Source organism: Erpetoichthys calabaricus, chromosome 15 (assembly GCF_900747795.2).
Source record: "Erpetoichthys calabaricus chromosome 15, fErpCal1.3, whole genome shotgun sequence".
Lineage (NCBI taxonomy): Eukaryota > Metazoa > Chordata > Cladistia > Polypteriformes > Polypteridae > Erpetoichthys > Erpetoichthys calabaricus.
In genome coordinates this window covers 46,298,836-46,317,052 of record NC_041408.2, presented here as the reverse complement: position 1 = coordinate 46,317,052, position 18,217 = coordinate 46,298,836, and positions in this window count along the sequence as shown.

Genomic DNA, 18,217 nt, shown 5'->3' with positions numbered 1-18,217 from the left:
ACACAATGCCTTTCCTCTCTTCAGGCCACCTCTTTCCTCTCCCAGACCTCGTCGTCTTCCACCCAACTCCAGCCCTGAATGAAGGGAGGCAGCCCCTTTTATTGTCCCCTGGATGTGCTCCAGATGTGCTCCGGCAATCTTCCACCAACATGCCCCAGTGTGGCGGAAGTGCCGGCTGCATCCCCGGAAGCACTCCGGGTGTCCCTGCTCCTCTGCCCCCCCAGCACTTCCTGGTGTGGTGGAAGTGCTGAGGTCCAGGGCTCTCCAGGCATTGGGGCGCCCCCCTGGCGGTGACCACAGGCTCCTACAGGTTTGAGCTTCAAAGCTCTGTACCCGTGGTCCCCTCAGCAACCAGGTTGGTCGCCTCCTCGTGGTCTGGAGGAGGCGTGAGCCCTCCTCTGGTCCTCTTGGGCGTCCCGGCTGGGTACAACCCCCAGCCGCGTGCCACAGTACCCCACCACAAGCTGAGACCCCTAGGGGCCAGCGGCCCGTCCCACGAGGGCAGGTTTTCCACGGCGGGAAGCCGACATACTCCATTCCAGGGCCCAGTCCTGCAAAATATAAAACAGAACAAGGGGCGGAGACATTGCCCTGATGCCGCCACTCGGCGTCTCCTTGTATCATATGTGGGCAATGCTCCCCCCTCTGACCGGCACCCCGGTGCTTGCAACCTCAGCCCCCCTTTCGAGACCTCCGTGCCCCCCATGTTGGGACATCGAACATCGCACCTCAGCCCGCCTGTGGGGTTTCCCTCTGCATCCGCAGAGGGCGGCCCTTCTCTGGACGTGAGCAACCAGCATCACGTCTCTTCCTATCGAGGAACCGGCTCTCTTTCTTCGATTCCCCCTCTTTCTCTTGGACACCCTGACGGTTTGGGTCTGCGCATGGCACAGATCCTTTCCCGTCTACGTCCCTGTAGACTGATGCAAGGCCACCGCCAGCTCGGGGTTTAGGGCGCTAGGATCTGGGGCACACATCAGCCTACGTCCCGCCAGCCCTCTCGCTGTCTCTCCCCTCACCACATGCACAGCTCTCAGCGCCGCATTCACTGTCAGAGAACCCCCTACTCGGTTCCGATCATTCGAATCACGGGTCTTTTCGGTGGGCTCTCCTTTATACTTTGCGGGGTCAGCTCTACTTACCGTCCCCGTCGTACTGCTCCGGCCAAAGGATCCAGCATTGCGCCATTCTGCCGAAGCACGCAGCATCTGTAGTGCCGCGATCGCCGTCCCCTCCAGCTTCTGCAACTCTGCACGGAGAGCACTCAGCACCTGCAATAATGGCAACTCTGCGAGCCGAAGGCACTCCTCTGGCTTACGCAGAGCCACCGGCAAGGACAGAAAGTCAGCCAAACGGTGGGCTTACCCGTCTGTCAGCAACACACGTCGGATGCTTCCTGTGGGCCTTTCCCTCCGGCCCAATCGTGTCTCTCCCTGGCATGTGATGGACGTTCCTTCATCCTGCCTCCATCCACTCATTGGCGGGCCCGCATGACACACCATCCTGTCCCTGTCACAGGCAGGGACTTCCGGTCCGCGGCCATTTTGGCTCCTTTCTTCCCCTGGTGCGGTGGCATGCTGGCATTTGCATTGCAGCGTCTCCCTCTTAGCAACTCTCCCTGCTGCCACCACGTCAACAAAGTGCCGCGGATCGACATGCGCCTGCCACCGACAAGGATCCAGGCAGCCCCTACCTGCAAAACACAAAACACATGCGGCCCCACAGGTCCGGTTGCCGGCAAGCAGGGAACTTACCTCCTGGGTCCCGTCTGTCCGAGGAGATGTGGCCTTCCTAGGTGACATGCCGTCCTGGGCGCCTCCAACGACGGCTCGCTCGTAGGAGCCCACTGCACTCCTGCACCGCCCATTGTTTTCATCCCGTACCAGGGGAACACGGCCCTTCTACGAAGCGGTGACGCTCCTTGGGGTGAGTCGCTCCCGCGGGGTTGTGCCTGTTCCGCTCTCGCGGTACGTGTGTGGATTCCGCTGCTGCGCCTGGCCATCCACAGACTAATTTTTAATACAGGTCCATCCAGTTGGACCGAAATCCTGCCGGCTACACCACTGTGGGATATAGCCCGGACACAGACAGACGGACATTGTTTAAAGTCCAACACACGTTTACTGTACAAGTATTTACTCGCAAACCCAGTGCCGCAGCACCAATCACCCCACAAGTCCAGGCCAACACACAATGCCTTTCCTCTCTTCAGGCTGCCTCTTTCCGGCTGCATCCCCGGAAGCACTCCGGGTGTCCCTGCTCCTCTTCCCCCCAGCACTTCCTGGTGTGGCGGAAGTTCTGCGGTCCAAGGCTCTCCAGGCATTGGGGCACCCCCTGGCGGTGACCATGAACTCCTACAGGTTTGAGCTTCAAAGCTCTGTACCCGTGGTCCCCACAGCAACCAGGGCAGTCGCCCCCTTTCCGGTCCTCTTGGGCATCCCGGCTGGGTACCACCCCCAGCCGCGTGCCACAATATATATATATATATATATATATATATATATATATACAGTATATATGTACTGTTTATATTTCTTATTGTTCTCTGAATAGTTAACTATACAAGGAAAAAAGTAGATTTATACTATGGTCTACTGATAATGTTACATCTAACAATTTATTGAATTTTCTTATCTACTGTTTCCTTAAAATGACTGATTCATCTCTACATTTCACCACTGTGACATACCTTTGCTCTACAGAAAAAATTCCTCTATCCAGCTACTATGGAAGAGGTGACAGATTTTTAAATTAAGGACAAGTAAGTAAAATGTGTCGCACAACATAAATAATGCAAAAGGATGCAGTCAGTAATGGATAAAAATGTATTCAATATTAATAATATATTACAGAAAGGTACTACTATGTATGACCCCTGTTGGACTTTCCACAAACCAAACACACAAGTATGTCTTATTTCAAGATAAATAAATATAAAACTTTATACATAAAAAAAATAAAAATAGGGAAGGGGCAACTGAAGAAAGTATTTCTTACTGTGAGGTTTACTTTAAAAGCATCCATCCTGTTCAATGTTCTGTTTGAAATGTTTTCACAGTAACCACAAAGCGGATGTCTTCAGAGTCAGTATAAAAGCTAAACAAGTCACTCAGAAGTTAAGAAAAATGTTGCTACAGTCAATTTTCTTTAAAAAAATACAATGTTATAAAATATATTCTTATCCACCTATTTTTTCCTAGCAGAAAAAGAAGAAATTTTCAGACTGTCACGTTTAAATGAAATCCTTTCAAAATGTAATTGAGAAAGTAATGACCAAAGATTAAATGCACCAGTAAGTTAAATTTATGTAAAAATAACTGCAATTTCGTATGTATATTTAATATTGGAACAGTGTTGTAAAGACTACCAAATTAAAATGTATAGATCTCTGCTAGTGGCAACAATTCTGGTTATATCATTAACCAATATTTGAGCATTTCCAAACAGCATGGTAAAATCATTAATATTTATCTTCAAGTTTAACAAAGGAGACCTAAAATGCCTGTCAATAAACCAATTGCACTCCTCGAGTCCTGAGGGGTTCAACTGATTAGTTCAGCTCAACTGAATTCACTAATTAAATACATAATAAAAGTTAGTGTAGGTAGAAAGCTTAAGGAAACTGGCAGCTCATTTATCAGATGCAAGGCACGAGTCCAACACAGTGCTACATTCCTTTCTCTTATTACTGACATTTACATTGCTTTTATTTTAGTGTGTGAATTTTTGCCTTTCTTTTGTGTTCATGTATAAATAACTAAACCTATTAGCTAAATGGTTTCAGAATTAGATACTAAAGGAGCATCCACAACTATCAATGCTTCATGACCTCTTTGATTTTTTTAGAATGCCCACAACAAAAAAATGTAAGCTTTTCACAGACATTACGCCATTATTAAACATAAAACATAGAAGTAAATAAAGCACTAAGTTGATGTAACGTTTTTCTAAACATTATGAGAAGCATACAGTTTGGCAGAGTGAATAATAGGCTGACCCAATCACGCCAGAACCATCGAGCAGCTGAACTACTGGTTTACTAACAAAGCCCCAGCATCAGGGGGGTATTTTTCATATGTAGATTACTCGTTTAGCCAAATGTAATTGTTGACGATTTGGCCTGATCCTGGATCTGTCGGTTTTTTCGAAACTCTTGCTGGATGTGTTGTCATAGCAACACATCCAAATTCTCAAACCTGCTCGGAGCAGGTTTGTTCGATGTAAACAAGGATTAGCTCACACACTTAATCAATGTCCGTGCATGGAATTCATTCAGTCATGACTTCGCTGTTCATGAATGAGCGACCAATTGATATCGGTGCGCAAATTATAAGAAGAGAATTTCATATAGAGAGGGTTTTGCGCGATTGGCAAGATCCTTTATTGCTCCTGGAGGAAATTCTTTTTGAAAGATACCGCTTTAGCCGAGGGGGAATACCGCAAAGATTTATTAGCACCTTATATTCGAAGTCAAACTCGGAGACACACAGACAGTATGCATTGCTTTGAGGTTTTTTGCAAGCGGCACTTTTTTATATACTTTAGGCGATGCGGAAAATCTATCTAAAAGTGCAGTTTGCCAGGCAATTCGTAAAGTCTGTTTGGCTCTGAAATATTTCCTTCGGGTTTTCATTGTGTTTTCTGGACACCTGCGTGTGCAGACAAAAGGGGCGTTTCATGCCATTGCAGGTAGGCAATACACAGGCTAAAACACCCACAGTTCTATAAAGAATCTCACAGTCAGCCTAACATTCTCATTACCCAGGGTTTCCAAATGTGATTGGGGCACATGGGACTGATCACAGTGGAGTTTGATCAAATATTATTTGGGAAATGTACCTCTCCTCCTGATGAATAATCAGACACAGTGTCTTCATCAAATATTCGACCTTCGTCAACATCTCGTTGGTCAGACACAGGTTCTAGGGATATGACATTCCCTGCAACTGACCCAACAAAAAAAGAGGGCTATATGGAACCTATGTATGGCACACATTGAGGACAAATATATGCAATGACCATCCTTTACCTGAAATGAAGTGACTACTGCATCCTGCCACTGGTTCTGAGGAGGAGCTTCCCCCTGGAATGCCCTCAGAAACAGGGATTTTGCTGGAGAGCCAATTCTTCTGCAGGGGTTAGGTCTGCACTGCGTGGACCTCCACCTGTTTTTTGCTTGTGTGCCTTCTTATTAGATTTAAAATTAATGTTCTTTACATTATATATGATTCTTTATGTCAACAATTCTTTAAATAGTTATATACCAATATTTACCAGTTTGAAGTATATTCTTGTACTTCACTTTAACCTGTTCCCATGTTCTCCTTGTGCTCATGTTTGATCTGGAATTATGACATATTAAATAATGATTAATCTGACACATAGGAAATGAAACGCTGCTTTCAGTAAGTACAATGCACACGCGTTTAATTTGTTGGCCACTTTTTGCCAGCCGTCTTTTCTGGTATGGGCTGCTTTTGCACTATTACCCCTTGTGTATATTAAATCTTGAAATTCTTCATGTCCTTCGAATAAAAGGTCCTGCTCCTGCTTGTGTGAAAAAAATGCACCCGTTCTTTCATTTTGTTACAGTCTATCAAAGACTTGCTGATCATGTTTTCTAGACTCAATATATATGGGCTTTTCACTCAGCCAGGGCGCGCGCATTCATCTCGGATGATTAGATCCAGCTCGACTAATCTACTACACGGCTGCGTTTGAAAAACCGACTTATCCTGAATGAGTTTCACCGGCATTAACTCATCTAAGATGAGGCATCTGATCTCGGATGATTTAAGCAACGTACGGAAAATACCCTCCAGATCTGTATGGTGTAGACAAGTGTTTTCCAAACTCAGTCCTGGGGAACCCCTGTGGCTGCAAGTTTTTGTTCCAGCCGGATTCACCTGATAGCACTGACAACACCTGATAGCACTGATCTCATTTAATTAGCTGGTATTTTTTTTCTTTTTATTCGACATTCAGAAAAGCATACCAGAATGATTTTTACATTTATGAGACATTTAGAAATATTTCTGCTTTTTGCTATAGATTTAAATGCTTAACTCTCTTTTGTTGATTTCATTACACTTTGCCCTTTCTCTGTGCAGTTTTCCCCCCTTCGTTGTATCTTAATAATGACAATTTAAAACGAGCAGATCAGACACCCAGACCAACAACACTGAATAATCAAAGGCTGCAACTATTCAGACCCACTAATTAGTAAATAATGGATTAATTAAACAATTAGAAGACCTAGAAAACTAGAATGAAAATCAAGATGAAAATACTGTTAAATAGAAAAAAAAATACATTATTCCAATATAAATGCTTGGTACATTTTAATATTTTTTTTTTTAGCAAACTTAGTTTTTCTAATTTCTATATTGTTCCCTAAACACAGAACTTGGGAAATATCAGTTCACTTAATTAGCCCAGGAGTTCAATTAAAAACAGAAGTTGGTTGGAACAAAAACCTGCAGCCACAGGGGTTCCCCAGGACCGAGTTTGGGAAACACTGGTGTAGACCCTGGCCTTCCAGCCAGTGTCTTGCCACTTTGCTGCCAACTCTGTTGCACTCTGCTTTCTTTCATGGGTTGCTGTTGTCCCTCTTCCCAGGGGATAGCAAGTTTGATTATGACAAGCCTTTTTTCCACTGCAGAACCCATAATAATACCGTATCTGGACTTAGAGTGGTTGTTATGCTCTGACTCTCTCTCCACCAACATCTTTCATGCTTTTCCTGGTCTGAGTATGTTGTCTCTCTTCTGTGCAGGTGCTTGTGGCATAGTGTCTGGCTTGATGAACATTGCAAGGATGGGTTTTGCTGCTTCTGAGGTGCAGTTTGCTGCTACCACAGCCAGCTTTTCCAAGGACCCTGGCCAGACTTGGTCCTGGTTTCACCTTCAGCGACCCTTGATCAAGTCGAGCTTTCATCATGATAGGATAAGTTGGAGGCTTGCCTTGATGTTGCCACTCAGTAGGCAGCCTACGTCACTTCCAAACCATTGAGTAAGATTCCAGTTGGCATGAGAGGGTGTCATGGGCTGCCCTTATCAAAAAGCCCAGTCTGGTTTGTGGTCTCCTCCAAATGTCCGCCCAACTAATGCATCTATTCAGTGTTGTAAACCATAGGGTCCAGGCTCCCTGGAGGCCCTGGGATATTGCCTTTATGTGATAACAGTCCTGCTCTAGCCTGGGTACCTCATCTACCACTGTGGCCCTTCGCTGCTCTTTTGGTGGCTTTTGACCAAAACTGTTGTGGTGCTCCCCAACCTAATCCAGTATGACTGATCTGGACTACCCCCCTCAACTCTTGTTATTGCAGGCTCGAGATATACATTTTTATATATCAAATTGGTCATGCTGTTCATATTTTTGAAATTGTCAAATTTTCAAAATCTTCTATCATAAAAAAGAGAAACATTCTGTGTCAAGTCATGTCAAAGCAAGTCAAGTGGTTTTATTGCCATACCATCCACACACAGTACTGCAGCATACAATGGCATGAAATAATGTTCCCTAGGACCTAACATATACATAAACACAAGACAAGTGCAAGACAGGTAAAGAACTATAATATGTTATAAAAAGATAAATAAATAATAATAATACAGTGCATCCGGAAAGTATTCACAGCTCATCACTTTTTCCACATTTTGTTATGTTACAGCCTTATTCCAAAATGGATTAAATTAATTTTTTTCCTCAGAATTCTACACACAACCCCACATAATGACAACGTGAAAAAAGTTTACTTGAGGTTTTTGCAAACTTATTAAAAATAAAAAAACTGAGAAATCACATGTACATAAGTATTCACAGCCTTTGCTCAATACTTTGTCGATGCACCTTTGGCAGCAATTACAGCCTCAAGTCTTTTTGAATATGATGCCACAAGCTTGGCACACCTATCCTTGGCAAGTTTCGCCCATTCCTCTTTGCAGCACCTCTCAAGCTCCATCAGGTTGGATGGGAAGCGTCGGTTCACAGCCATTTTAAGATCTCTCCAGAGATGTTCAATCAGATTCAAGTCTAGGCTCTGGCTGGGCCACTCAAGGACATTCACAGAGTTGTCCTGAAGCCACTCCTTTGATATCTTGGCTGTGTGCTTAGGGTCATTGTCCTGCTGAAAGATGAACCCCAGTCTGAGGTCAAGAGCGCTCTGGAGCAGGTTTTCAGCCAGGATGTCTCTGTACATTGCTGCAGTCATCTTTCCCTTTATCCTGACTAGTCTCCCAGTCCCTGCCACTGAAAAACATCCCCACAGCATGATGCTGCCACCACCATGCTTAACTGTAGGGATGGTATTGGCCTGGTGATGAGCGGTGCCTAGTTTCCTCCAAACGTGACGCCTGGCATTCACACCAAAGAGTTCAATCTTTGTCTCATCAGACCAGAGAATTTTCTTTCTCATGGTCTGAGAGTCCTTCAGGTGCCTTTTGGCAAACTCCAGGCAGGCTGCCATGTGCCTTTTACTAAGGCGTCTGGCCACTCTACCATACATGCCTGATTGGTGGATTGCTGCAGAGATGGTTGTCCTTCTGGAAGGTTCTCCTCTCTCCACAGAGGACCTCTGGAGCTCTGACAGAGTGACCATCGGGTTCTTGGTCACCTCCCTGACTAAGGCCCTTCTCCCCCGATCGCTCAGTTTAGATGGCCGGCCAGCTCTAGGAAGAGTCCTGGTGGTTTCGAACCTCTTCCACCTACGGATGATGGAGGCCACTGTGCTCATTGGGACCTTCAAAGCAGCAGAAATTTTTCTGGAACCTTCCCCAGATTTGTGCATCAAGACAATCCTGTCTCGGAAGTCTACAGACAATTCCTTTGACTTCATGCTTGGTTTGTGCTCTGACATGAACTGTCAACTGTGGGACCTTATATAGACAGGTGTCTGCCTTTCCAAATCATGTCCAATCAACTGAATTTACCACAGGTGGACTCCAATTAAGCTGCAAAAATATCTCAAGGATGATCAGGGGAAACAGGATGCACCTGAGCTCAATTTTGAGCTTCATGGCAAAGGCTGTGAATACTTATGTACATGTGCTTTCTCAATTTTTTTATTTTTAATAAATTTGCAAAAACCTCAAGTAAATTTTTTTCACGTTGTCATTATGGGGTGTTATGTGTAGAATTCTGAGGAAAAAATTAATTTAATCCATTTTGGAATAAGGCTGTAACATAACAAAATGTGGAAAAAGTGATGCACTGTGAATACTTTCCGGATGCACTGTAGGTAAGTGAATAGATAGTGATAATTTAAAATAAATAGTAAAAAATAAGCTGAAGCTAATATTTTCATCTTTAGTAACCGGTGTAATAAATGTAATGCATATAAATAAACGACTAGGAGCAGATCTGAGTGTAGGTGGGCAGCACAGATTTCAAAGTCTGGACAGCCAAGGGTTTGAAGCTGTTGTATTACCTGACAGAACCAATTTGGATGCTACAGTACCTTCTCTCAGATGGAAGTGAGACAAAGTGACCATGGGAGAGCTGGGAATGGTTCTTCACAATGCTATAAGCTTTGTAGATGCAGTGCTTTATAAAGATGTCTTTAATGCAGGGCACGGAGGTCCCAATGATCTTTTCTGCTGTGTGCACTATCTATCATCAGACCTTACAGTCTGAGATGCTGCAGTTCCCGAACCTGACAGCACAACCTCTTATTAAATTACAGTACTTACTTATTTATCTATTCTTTCAAAATTACTTTCAGAGAGGTTATTTTAACGTGTATATTTTCTCTATTAACATATACACTTTCTAGCCAAAAGTATGTGGACACCCCTCCAAAATATTGAGTACAGGCATTTTCATGAAACCCACTGTTAACAGATGCATAAAATCAAGTATGCAGCAATGCAATCTCAATTGACAAACATTGTTGAGTAGAATGGGCTGTACTGAAGACTCTGTGACTTTAAACATGGCATTGTCACGTAATGCAATCTTTACCACAAGTCAGTAAGTGAAATTTCTGCATTTGCAGATCTGCCCCGGTCAATTGAAAGTGCTATTATTGTAAAGTGAAAGCGTCCAGGAGCAACAACAGCTCAGCTATGAAGTGGTAGACCACGCAAACTCACAGAGTGGGGCCGTCAAATTCTGAAGCCCATAGTACATAAAAATCCACCTCTCCTCACAACAGAGTTCCAAACTGTCTCTAAAAACACCATCAGCACAAGAATTGTGCATTGGAAACTTCATGGGTTTCCATGGCCAAAGAGCTGTACACAATCCTAGGATCACAATGCCAAGCATTAGTTGGAGTGGTGTAAAGCACGGCACCATTAGACTCTGGAGGAGTGGAAATGTGTTGTCTGAAGTAAAGACTCACACTTCACTTCTTGTATCTGGCAGTCTGATTGATTAATCTGGGTTTGGTGGATGCCAGGAGAACACTACCTTCCAGACTGCATAGTGCCTATTGTAAAGACTAGTGAAGAAAGGATAATGGTCTGGGAGTGTTTTTCAGGGTTTGGGCTAGGCCCCTTAGTTCCAGTGAAGTGTACTATTAATGCTACAGAATACAAAGACTTTAGGGCAATTGTGCTCTTCAAGATTAGTGCCAACAGTCAGGGGATGCCCTTTTTTATTACAGCAAGAATGTGCCCCTGGTCACAAAGCCTGGTCCACACTGATATGGTTTGATGAGCTTTGCATGTAGAAACCTGACTGGCCCTGACCTACTAAACACTTTTGGGATGAAACCAAGGGCTTCTTGTCCAACATTAGTACCTGACCTAACAAATGCTTTTTTAACTGAATGGACACAAATTTCTACAGACACACTCCAAAATCTTGTCCGAAAAACTTCCCAGAAGAGTGGAGGCAGATACAACTGCAAGGGGGGGATTGGTCGGATGGAGCATACAGCTACATACACCCTGAAGCATATGCCTTTAGGTGCACCTTAATCAGGGATGTGCGGTCAGGGGAGTTAGGTGAGGCTGTCATCATGAAAAATAAAAAAAACTAATAATAATAACATAAAATAAATTTGTCTACTGGTCTGTGCTATAAATTTGTTTTCTGTATGATTCCAATAACTTTGATAATTTTTATAGTCAAAATCGTTGACTTTGCGCATTTCCTACTGGGGAGAAATGCGAGGTGCGGAAGTGACGAGCCAACTCTCACCTCGGACTGCGCTCTCCCTCACACAATAGGTTAATGCAAACAATTGGCTCGTGCCTGTTGCTGTTTCTCTGTATGTCACCAATATAATGTTTGCACATGCGTTTATTATACACCCTTACTTTCCAAAGTCTGGCTAATATCTTTAATGAATGTGTGTGACATATTTAATGTTGCTGATCAAACATAAAACCACAGTGAAAAAACACAAGGTGAGGCAGACAGTACCATGCCGCACTGAAGGGGGCGCTTGTGAGCCCAACAGGTGCTTGTTGCTGCTGTTCTTCTACACAGAGACTCTCAGCGCCAATAAGTTAGCCACATCAGAAAGTGCACTGTAGAGGTCCATTTATTTTTATTTTTTTGTTCCGACTGACTGCCAAAATGGAAGATTAAGACTTTTCAAACTAAAGGAAAATAAGGAGGACTTTTACAAGAAAGTGACGGAGATTTTCGTGAAGAAGGATAGGCGCATGAACTTCATTTACAAATAAAGGTAAGACAATAAACGGTTTTCAATTTTATAAAAAATAGGATCAGGCTAAGAAAAAAACAATTCAATATTTTAAAACTAAATTTTGACCTTAAATAAAATATTCTTTTGTTTTTCTTGTTATTCTTTTGTTGAACAGTCTGTATTAAAGTTAATTAAAGCATCAGAATTAAAAGCTTTTAAAAACAACTAAATATTTCAATTAAAGTTGAATATGTTCCTTACCTATCTGTGTAAAGAATGCTGATGAGATGTAAAACATAACCAGCTGTCATTGTGCATGCTGGCTGCCAACTGAATAGTGAAGAAGCTACTCTTTTGGGTTCATATATTTGTAAATCTGACTCTGAAGGAGTCCGTGCCTCACCAGCCATAAACTTCACTGCATGTCACTAACCTTCATGCTGATTTTGTTCTTTTCGGGGTACTTTTTTAAAAAATGTTATGCTTAAGAAATATGAACTACAGCAAGCCATAGACGCCCCTGACCCCCACCTTGACCAACAACTATCATAATAGTACATCGATTAAAGCAATTTTTACATCAGTTGAGTTCACAAGTATCTGGTGTTTATGAAAGCTGTTTCAGTACCAAAAACCTATTTGGACTCTGTTTTATAAGTACATGATGCTGAAAAAGAGATGTTTTGTGTACTCCACTAATATTTGTAATTACATTCTGTTATCACTGTTATTTTTGAGTATGATTCATTGTTACAAAACTATTTAATTAAGAAACTTCTGATCTCTGTCTTTGAACCAGTAAATAAACAAAAATTATAAATGCTTCGACTTAAAACATTTAACCAAGTTAAAGTGTTGAGGCATAGACACATTTTATATCTCGTTTATACTGCAGCCCGATTTGGGTGGAAGTGCTAGCAGTTTAACCCCCACTGAAGGTAATATTTGTATCTTTAGCATGGGGACAGATTTTACAAATGGGGGGAATGAGATATAGTGACATCTTAACTACTAGCTCTAACCAAACAAATCTGATGGAGTGAATGGTCTCCTCAATCTTATTATCGTTCTTATTTCTGGCTTCCCAGCTCTGTTATTGGACAATACTAATTACTGGTGCTTGTAACGTTACAGGCCAGCTATGAATGTAGGTTCCGTAAACTGTTTTGCACTTATTGTCTGAGTGCACATCTAAGGTAAAAATGTGAATTGCTGTCTAAGGTTAAGAATTACTAGATATATTGCATAGTGAAAAATGTGAAAAAAAATTGGTGTCCCCGAAGAACACGGTTTGCAGAATCTGTGTCCAAAACTAACCCTTTAAGGGATGAATTGGTAAAATAGATAATCCCTCATATAAACTTACTGTCTAAATGTACTTTTTTAACTTAAGCAGAATTAATCATAATAGAATCAGTCAGTCCTGCCTTTCGTCCTGTGTTGGCTGGGATTGGCTCCAGCAGACCCCCGTGACCCTGTAGTTCGGATATAGCGGATTGGATAATGGATGGATGGATGGAGAATTAGTTAGCTACAAATAAACATCTTATAAGCTTTCTGTACTTTATGTTTTACTCTAAGTAACCAGTAAGTCTGTATCTATTATGGTCGTTAATTCAGGTAGATGCATAGCAGTGATACTAATTTTGATACAATAACAAAAAAAACACAACACTGATGCATGTTACTGTGAAAGTTGTGAAACGTCATTTTCTACCAACTAGAGTGAAATAAATAAAAGACAAAATAGACACAAGCATGGTAAAGCTAAACTTAGTGTTGAAACAAACAGCTTCAGCTCACCAATTCCTAGTTCTGTATATTATTTCTATCCAACCCAAGCCTCATTTGAACTCATTCTGCATCTGGTGTTTCCCATGCTTTTGACCACTCTTCCAATTATATTGCCACATAGTGCTGTATTACTACATAGTGGTTTTCTTTTTCAAACTTGCTTTATTATATAAACAGCCACAAGGAGCTAGACACTATCCCAGAAGCACAGGACACAATACAGGACAGGATACTAATCTAGTGTATAGTAGTGCATGTGCCATACTCCATCAAATCCCCTAATGTCACGTGAAAAGAGAGTAAACTACTTTGTTTTAAAAATTTGATATGTGCCTTAAGGCTGTCATTGAACCTTTGAACATTGAACTCTTGTCCTGTCACATCGAAAGATAAGATAAACAGAACTTAAAATAAAAATAGAAAGTAGCTGGATACAATGGTGTTTATCACTACCTCCTGAAAGCCTTCAGAATTCAGCTAACTTCTGTATTCAGAGACACTTTCAACCTCTCTCTACCTCTGTCTTATATGTATGTGCTTAGCAAAACACAATAGTACCATTGCCCAAGGAAACAAAAATAAAATGCTTGAATAAGTCTAACCCCTAATTGCACTCACTTTTCTGACAATAAAGTGCTTAGAAAGACCAGAGATGCCTCACATTTTACAGCGCAATTCTAACTTATGTATAGCCACTTCAGATTCTTTAAATTAGTATGGCAATGGATGACTCTACCATTGTGGACCTGTCTTCAAAATATATTGCTTTTTACATTTAAGTTTGTTTGTTTCAAAACAAAACTTCCTCTTATTTATTTATTTATTAATTCTGTATATATGTGTGCATGTATGCATTGTACTACTGTTAAACACCTTGGTGCTAAACACTGAGTAGGAATTCTCATAAAGCAGTTTTGGCCAGGGCAGCACGGTGGCACAGTGGTAACGCTGCTGCCTCGCAGTAAGGAGACCTGGGTTCGCTTCCCAGGTCCTCCCTGTGTGAAGTCTGCACATTCTGCAATGGTCTGCGTGGGTTTTCTCCCACAGTCCAAAGACATGCAGGTTAAGTGCATTGGTGATCCTAAATTGTCCCTAGTGTGGGTGTGTGTGTGTGCCCTGTGGTGGGCTGGCGCCCTGCCTGGGGTTTGTTCCTGCCTTGTACCCTGTGTTGGCTGGGATTGTGACCCTGTGTTAGGATATTATCGGGTTGGACAATGACTGACTGTTTTGGCCATTTTTATTTTTTAACTGCTTTTGTTTCTGTCACTCTGCAGTCCTAAACTGTAGTATAATGTGGCGGTGTGAAGATATATCAGTAATCAAGTGCCACATCTGAGTTCCAAGAACAAAAACAGAATGGTGAAGCATCAGTAAGAAGTGGTAGCAACTGACACATACTTATTTAAGAAAAATAACTAATGGACATACTGCAGTATGGACAACATAATCAGCAATTCTGATAAGATGAAGGTAAAGAATCTTCATTCTGGAATTACATCCTGAGTGGTATAAAGCATTTGTTACACTTGGTTACTATAAAGTTTGGGGTCTACTATAGCTAAAGGCTCTATTTCATGGAGTAGTTTTACTACAAGTAGGTTCCATTTTGTATTCGAAGAAGAGCATCTTGTGACTGTATCATGCAATCTTGAATGTACACTTTAATAATTTTCCTGATTTTTCCTATGTTAACAGGACCAAAGCGATTTAAAGCTTTAAATGTTACAAAGAGGGTTTAACATTGACCCTCAGCTTAGCTGTACTGGCACACTTTCCATGGTTGTTTCTTATCTTCCCTTTCTTATCTGCCCCAGTGCTGCCCAGAGAGGGTCTGCCCCATCCCCATAACCCTAAATTTCACTAAAAGGGTTTGATGTTGTCCTCTTTACCTCATCTGTCTGTGACCTTCAGCAAGCGCTCAAGTGATTCACTGCCAAATATGAAGAGGTAGGGATTAGGATCAGCACCTCCAAGTCTGAGATCATGGTTCTCTCTCAGAAAAGAGTGGATTGATCTCTACAAGTAAACGGGGTGGCAACTGTCCTAGTCTGAGCTGTTCAGGTATCTCAGGGTCTTGTTCATGAGTGATAGAGGATAGGAAGGTGAGATTAGTAAAAAGATTAGAGCTGTGACAGTTGTTCGGAGTCTAAAAACAAAGATGTCAATTTACAGGTCAATCTATATCCCTGTCCTTACTTATGGTCATGAGCTGTGGGTATCTAGCAACTGCAATTGTTAAGTATGATGCCACCTCTGACAAGAAGCTGTATAAAGTGCCACTGGCTGTAAGAGCATCTGTATGATTTTGGTCCTGTGTGTACAGCTGGGTGTGGTAACATCATGGTGCTGTCAGCCACTGCTTCTGGCACACTAGCTACTTTAACTGTCCTGGTCTAGTCATTTGACACATGATCATAGCAAGAGACACTTGAATATCATTTAAATGGAGGACCAGCAAGAGTGAGGCGAGATGTTTTTTAGAGCTGCAGCATCACAATCATTTTTTTTTTGTTTCACCAATGCAGTTTTCTGACAGTTTTTGGAGATTATTTTATGCAAATTAGAATTTTTTTTTTTTGCTTTTCATGGCATGTGTTTAATATTGTTTCTCTGTTTCCAAGGCACATCAAGGCACAAAGAGCCCCTGCAAATGGATGAGGAATCACAAAGTACATTCTACTGTAACATAATAGGACAGGAGTACTATTATGATATCCTGAAAGAACAATGCACCTTGGCATTATTCAGTTTCATCAATTACACATCTGCTAAAAATGGACTTGGTTTAGATAGAATGTGATTTGTCTGTTGTATTTGGTTACTGCTGATTATTACATATCCAGTTGTTATCATTCATATAGTTTGTACATTTGAACAGAATTGTTTCTTGTCTGTCTGGGTAAGGAGTACAAGCCAGACTGGACAGAGTAAAGGCATAGGGTTAGGGTCTCCCTTGGAGACTTCTTTCCATGTAAGACCTGGGGGTCCCCTTTGGTGTTTTTCTCCATGTAAGAATGGATCAGGGTGGGTTTTACACCCTCGGGGTTTTTCTCCTTGAGAGATGGTAGATTGCATATCTGCCTTGGAATTTCTTTCTGTGTTTTAGGGGGGTTTGGCTGGGTCATTATTTTCCATAAAGTTAGTGATCCACCTGCCCACCTCTTGCAGTGCACCCTTTTAAAACCAGTGGTCTAGACAATAGCTGCCTTATGTCACTAATCGTTGTCTAGCCAATCACCCAGAAGGAAAAGGAAGCAGTTATCTTTTACTTTGTATCTGCCATAATAAAAGGTGGCTGTTTGTGTTTTTATTAGGAATTAATGGTGTAAATCCTGGCACATCTCCTGCTCTGAAGTTCTATATTTTACTATATTTAAGATGGTTCTGTTAAAAGTTTGAAATTCTAGTTTAGACCCCTGCTTTCTCTGACACTAAATTATAGATTAACAGTTATGTTTTGAGATTTGGATTTTGTAGAAGGGGCTTTTTTGCTTATTTTGCCTTGTACATACAGTGGTGTGAAAAACTATTTGCCCCCTTCCTGATTTCTTATTCTTTTGCATGTTTGTCACACAAAATGTTTCTGATCATCAAACACATTTAACCATTAGTCAAATATAACACAAGTAAACACAAAATGCAGTTTGTAAATGGTGGTGTTTATTATTTAGGGAGAAAAAAAAAACCAAACCTACATGGCCCCGTGTGAAAAAGTAATTGCCCCCCTTGTTAAAAAATAACCTAACTGTGGTGTATCACACCTGAGTTCAATTTCCGTAGCCACCCCCAGACCTGATTACTGCCACACCTGTTTCAATCAAGAAATCACTTAAATAGGAGCTGCCTGACACAGAGTAGTAGACCAAAAGCACCTCAAAAGCTAGACATCATGCCAAGGTCCAAAGAAATTCAGGAACAAATGAGAACAGAAGTAATTGAGATCTATCAGTCTGGTAAAGGTTATAAAGCCATTTCTAAAGCTTTGGGACTCCAGCGAACCACAGTGACAGCCATTATCCACAAATGGCAAAAACATGGAACAGTGGTGAACCTTCCCAGGAGTGGCTGGCCGACCAAAATTACCCCAATAGCGCAGAGACGACCCATCCGAGAGGTCACAAAAGACCCCAGGACAACGTCTAAAGAACTGCAGGCCTCACTTGCCTCAATTAAGGTCAGTGTTCACGACTCCACCATAAGAAAGAGACTGGGCAAAAACGGCCTGCATGGCAGATTTCCAAGACGCAAACCACTGTTAAGCAAAAGAACATTAGGGCTCGTCTCAATTTTGCTAAGAAACATCTCAATGATTGCCAAGACTTTTGGGAAAATACCTTGTGGACTGATGAGTCAAAAGTTGAACTTTTTGGAAGGCAAATGTCCCGTTACATCTGGCGTAAAAGGAACACAGCATTTCAGAAAAAGAACATCATACCAACAGTAAAATATGGTGGTGGTAGTGTGATGGTCTGGGGTTGTTTTGCTGCTTCAGGACCTGGAAGGCTTGCTGTGATAGATGGAACCATGAATTCTACTGTCTACCAAAAAATCCTGAAGGAGAATGTCCGGCCATCTGTTCGTCAACTCAAGCTGAAGCGATCTTGGGTGCTGCAACAGGACAATGACCCAAAACACACCAGCAAATCCACCCTGAATGGCTGAAGAAAAACAAAATGAAGACTTTGAGTGGCCTAGTCAAAGTCCTGACCTGAATCCAATTGAGATGCTAAGGCATGACCTTAAAAAGGCGGTTCATGCTAGAAAACCCTCAAATAAAGCTGAATTACAACAATTTTGCAAAGATGAGTGGGCCAAAATTCCTCC